Source organism: Diceros bicornis, chromosome X (genome assembly GCF_020826845.1).
Source record: "Diceros bicornis minor isolate mBicDic1 chromosome X, mDicBic1.mat.cur, whole genome shotgun sequence".
NCBI lineage: Eukaryota > Metazoa > Chordata > Mammalia > Perissodactyla > Rhinocerotidae > Diceros > Diceros bicornis.
The window spans coordinates 73166762-73172965 of record NC_080781.1 but is presented as its reverse complement, the minus strand read 5'-3'; positions in this window follow the sequence as shown (position 1 = coordinate 73172965).

Here is a 6204-nt window from a genome sequence, read left to right as displayed (position 1 = left end):
AAAGAGAATAACATACAAAGGAACCCCTATCAGGCTTTCCGTGGATTTCTCAGCAGAAACTCTACAGGCTAGGAGAGAATGGAATGATATATTCAAAGTATTGAAAGACAAAAACTTTCAGCCAAGAGTACTCTATCCAGTGAAACTATCCTCCAGATATGATGGAGATTTAAAAGCTTAACCAGATAAACAAAAGCTGAGGGAGTTCATTGCCACTAGACTTCCCCTACAAGTAATAAAGATGCACTCACACCACAAACAAAAAGGCAAAGCCCTACAAATTGTTGAGCAAGGAGATAATTAGACAGACAAAATAATAAAACTACAGCTCTCTATCAGAACAGGGAAACAAATACTCAGTTATAACCTAAATATAAAGGTAAGGAAAGCATCAAAAGTAACTATAAACACTTCAACTTAGTCACTATTTCACAACATTCAAAACAGAAGAATTTGTAGCAACAATAACTCAGAAGGGGAAGAAGTAAGGGATGGAACCTGCTTAGGTTAATGGAGATAAGAAGCTATGAGAAAATAGACTATTTCATTTATGAGATCTTTTATACAACCTCACAGTAACCACTAAACAAAAAATCAGAGCAGAGCCACAATTCACAAAAAGAGAGAAAACTCCTCAGAAAACCACCAAAATGAAATGCCAGTCAGAAATACAAAGGAAGAAAAACAATGGAAACATAGATCAACCAGAAAACAAGAGATAAAATGGCAGTATTAAGCCCTCATATATCAATAATCACTCTAAATTTAAATGGATTGAATTCTCCAATCAAAATACCCAGAGTAGCTGGATGGATTACAAAACAAGATCAAACAATATGCCACCTCCAGGAAACACATCTCAGCTCTAAAGACAAACAGAGGCTTAGAGTGAAGGGATGGGATATGGTACTCCAAGCTAATGGTAAACAAAAGAAAACAGGTGCTACCATACCTATATCAGACAAAACAGACTTCAAGTTAAAAAAGACAATGCGAGACAAAGAGGGGCAATATATAATGATAAAATGGACATTCCACCAAGAGGACATAACATTTGTTTATATATCTGCACCTAACACAGGGGCACCGAAATACATAAAGCAACTATTAACATACCTAAAGGGAGAAATTAGAAGCAACACAATAATAGTAGGAGACCTCAACATCCCACTTAAGTCAATGGACATATAATCCAGACAAAAAGTCAACAAGGAAATAGTAGATTTAAATGAAACAGTTGATCAGATGGACTTAATGGATATATACAGAGCATTCTGTCCAAAACCAGCATAATACACATTCTTCTCAAGTGCACATAGATCATTCTCAAAGATAGACCCTAAGTTGGGAAGCAAGACAAACCTCAATAAATTTAAGAAGATTGAAATCATATCAAGCATCTTTTCTGACCACAGTGCTATGAAACTAGAAATCAACTACAAGAAAAAAGCCGAGAAAGTCAGAAATATATGGAGACTAAACAACAAGCTACTGAATAACCATTGGATCAATGAAGAAATCAAAGGAGAAATTAAAAAATACCTGGAAACAAATGAAAATACAACATACCAACTCCTATGGGATAGAGCAAAAATGGTTAAAAGAAGGAAATTCCTAGCAATACAGGCCCACCTCAACAACCAAGAAAAATATCAAATAAGTAACTCTAAACTGCACCTAACAAAATTAGAAAAAGAAGAACAAATAAAGCCCAAAGTCAGCAGAAAGAGGGAAATAATAAAAATCAGAAGGGAGATAAATGGAATAGAGACTAAAAAAAACAGCAGAAAGGATTAATGAAACCAGGAGCCGGCTCTTTGAGAAGATAAACAAAATTGACAAACCCTTAGCCAGACTAACCAAGAAAAAAGAGAGAAGGCTCAAATCAATAAAATTAGAAATGAAAGAGGAGAAATTACAACAGATTCTGCAGAAATACCAAGGATTATAAGAGAATACTATGAAAAATTGTACACCAAGAAATTGGATAACCTAGAAGAAATGGATAAATTCTTACACTCATACAACCACCCAAAATTGAATCAAGAAGAAATAGAGAATCTGAAGAGATCGATCACAAGTAAAGAGGTTGAACCTGTAACCAAAAACCTCCCAAAAAACAAGTATTCAGGACCACATGGCTTCTCTGGAGAATTTTACCAAATATTCAAAGAAAATTTAATAACTATCCTTCTCAAACTATTCCAAAAAATTGAAGGAGATGGAACACTTCCTAACTCATTCTATGAGGTCAACATTACCCTGATACCAAAAGCAGACAAGGACAAAACAAAGAAGGAAAATTACAGGCCAATATCGCTAATGAACATAGATGCAAAACTCCTCAACAAGATATTGTCAAACCGAATACAGCAATTCATTAAAAGGATCATACACCATGATCAAGTGGGATTTATTCCATGGGTACAGGAATGGTTCAACATCTGCAAATCAATAAATGTGATACACCACATTAATAAAATGAAGAATAAGAGCCACATGATCTATCCTTGATTTTTTGAGGAATCTCCATACTGTTTTCCATAGTGGCTGCACCAGTTTGCACTCCCACCAGCAGTGTATGAGAGTTCCCTTCTCTCCACATCCTCTCCAACACATGTTGTTTCCTGTCTTGTTAATTATAGCCATTCTGACAGGCGTGAGGTGATAGCTCATTGTAGTTTTAATTTGCATTTCCCTGATAGTTAATGATTTTGAACATCTTTTCATGTGTCTCTTGGCCATCTGTATATCTTCTTTGGAGAAATGTCTGTTCAGGTCTTTTCCACTGCTGGGTATTTATCCAAAGAACTTGAAAACACCAATGCATAAAGATACATGCACCTCTGTGTTCATTGCAGTCTTATTCACAATAGCCAAGACTTGGAAGCAACCTAAATGCCCATGAAGGGACGAATGGATAAAGAAGATGTGGTATATATACACAATGGAATACTACTCAGCCATAAGAAATGATGAAATCCAGCCATTTGTGACAACATGGATGGACATTGAGGGCATTATGCAAAGTGAAATAAGTCAGAGGGAGAAGGTCAAATACTGTATGACTTCCTTCATTAAGTAGTAGATAATAACAACAATAAACAAACACTTAGAGACAGAGATTGGATTGGTGGTTACCAGAGGGGAAGGGGGGAGGGAGGAGGGTGAAAGGGTAAATTCAGCACATGTGTGTGGTGATGGGTTGTAATTAGTATTTTGGTGGTGAACATGATGTAATCTATGCATAAATAGAAGTATAACTATGTACACCTGAAATTTATGCAATGTTATAAACCAATGTTACTGCAATAAACAAAAAATTTAAAAAAATGAAAAAAAAAAAAGAACCACATGATCATCTCAATAGACGCAGAGAAAGCATTTGACAAGATCCAACATCCATTTAGGATAAAAAATCTCAATAAAATGGGTATAGAAGGAAAGTATCTCAACATAATAAAGCCCATATACGACAAACCCACAGCCAACATAATTCCTAATGGTGAAAAACTGAAAGCCATCCCTCTGAGAACAGGAACAAGAAAAGGGTGCCCACTCTCACCACTCCTATTCAACATAGTACTGGAGGTTTTGGCCAGAGCAATGAGGCAAGAAAAAGAAATAAAAGGAATCCAAATTGGAAAGGAAGAAGTGAAACTCTCACTGTTTGCTGATGACATGATCCTATATATATAAAGCTATAAAGAATCCATCAGAAAACTTGTGAAATAATCATAAACTACAGCAAAGTTGCATGGTACAAAATCAACTTACAAAAATCAGTTGCATTTCTACACACTAACAATGAACTAGCAGACAGAGAAAGCAAGAGTACAATCCCATTTACAATCACAACAAAAAAAATAAAGTATTTAGGAATAAACTTAAGCAAAAAGGTGAAAGACTGAAATATATACTGAAAACTATAAGAAATTCTTGAAAGAACTTGAAGAGGTCATGAAGAATGGAAACATATTCCATGCTCATGAATTGGAAGAATCAGCATAGTTAAAACGTCCATACTACTTGAAACAATCTGCAGATGCAATGCAATCTCAATTAGAATCCCAAAGACATTCTTCATGGAAACTGAACAAAAAATCCTAAAATTTATGTGGAATGACAAAAGACCCTGAATAGCCAAAGCAATCCTGAGAAACAACCAACAAAGCTGTAAGCATCACAACCCCTGACTTCAGAATATACTACAAAGCTATAGTAATCAAAACAGCATGGTACTGGCACAAAAATAGACACACAGATCAATGAAACAGAATTGAGAGTCCAGAAATAAAACCACACATCTATGGACAGTTAATCTTTCACAAAGGAGCCAAGAACATACAATGGAGAAAGGAAAGTCTCCTTAATAAATGGTAGTGGGAAAACTGGACAGCCACATGTAAAAGAATGAAAGGAGACCATTATCTTGCACTCTACACAAAAATTAACACAAAATGGATTAAAGACTTGAATGTAAGACCTGAAACTATAAAACTCCTCAAAGAAAATACAGGCAGTACATTATTTGACATTGATCTTAGCAGCATCTGTTCAAATAACATGTCTGACCAGGCAAGGGAAACAAAAGAGAAATTAACAAATGGGACTACATTAGACGAAAAACCTTCTGCAAAGCAAAGGAAACCATGAACAAAATGAAAAGACAACCCACCAACTGGGAGAAAATATTTGCAAATCATCTATCTGACAAGGGGTTGATCCCCCCACCCCCCCCCAAAAAAAACTCATTCAACTCAAAAACGAAAAAGCAAATAACACAATCAAAAAGTGGGCAGTGAATATGAATAGACATTTTTCTAAAGAAGATATACACATTAACAAGACAGGAAACAACATATGTTGGAGAGGATGTGGAGAGAAGGGAACTCTCATACACTGCTGGTGGGAGTGCAAACTGGTGCAGCCACTATGGAAAACAGTACGGAGATTCCCCCAAAAATCAAAGATAGAACTACCATATGATCCAGCTATTCCACTGCTGGGTATTTATCCAAAGAACTTGAAAACACCAATGCGTAAAGATACATGTACCCCTGTGTTCATTGCAGCGTTATTCAGAATAGCCAAGACTTGGAAGCAACCTAAGTGCCCATCAAGGGACGAATGGATAAAGAAGATGTGGTATATATACACAATGGAATACTAGTCACCCATAAGAAACGATGAAATCCAGCCATTTGTGACAACATGGATGGACATTGAGGGTATTATGCAAAGTGAAATAAGTCAGAGGGAGAAGGTCAAATACCGTATGATTTCCTTCACTAAGTAGTAGATAATAACAACAACAAACAAACACATAGAGACAGAGACTGGATTGGTGGTTACCAGAGGGGAAGGGGGAGGGAGGAGGGCGAAAGGGATAATTCAGCACATGTGTGTGGTGATGGGTTGTAATTAGTATTTGGTTGGAGAACATGATGTAATCTATGCAGAAATAGAAGTATAATGATGTACACCTGAAACTTATACAATGTTATAAACCAATGTTACTGCAATAAACAAAAAATTAAAAAAAAATAAAGCAATTGGGGAAATCTGAAAAAAAAAAAGATATACAGATGGCCAACAGGCACATGAAAAGATGTTCAACATCACTAGTTATTAGCAAAATGCAAATCAAAACAGCAATGAGATATCACCTTACACTGGTCAGAATGGCTATAATTACCAAGACAAAAAACAACAAATGTTGGAAGGGATGTGGAGAAAATGGAACCCTCATGCACTGCTGGTGGGAATGCAACCTGATGCAGCCACTATGGAAAACAATATGGAGGTTTCTCAAAAAATTAAGAATATAAATACCATATGATCCAGCTATCCCACTACTGGGCATTTATCCAAAGAACTTAAAATCAATAATCCAAAGAGATTTATGCACCTCTATGTTCATTGTGGCATTATTTACAATTGCCAAGATATGGAAGCAACCGAAATGTCCATCAACTGATGATTGGATAAAGAAGATATGGTATATATATATATATATATATACAATGGAATACTACTCAACCATAAAAAAGACAAAATAGTCCCATTTGCAACAACATGGATGGACCTTGAGGGTATGACATTAAGTGAAATAAGCCAGGCAGAGAAAGACAAACACTGCATGATTTCACTCACATGTAGAGTATAAGAAATACATGGATAAAGAGAACAGATTAGAGGTTA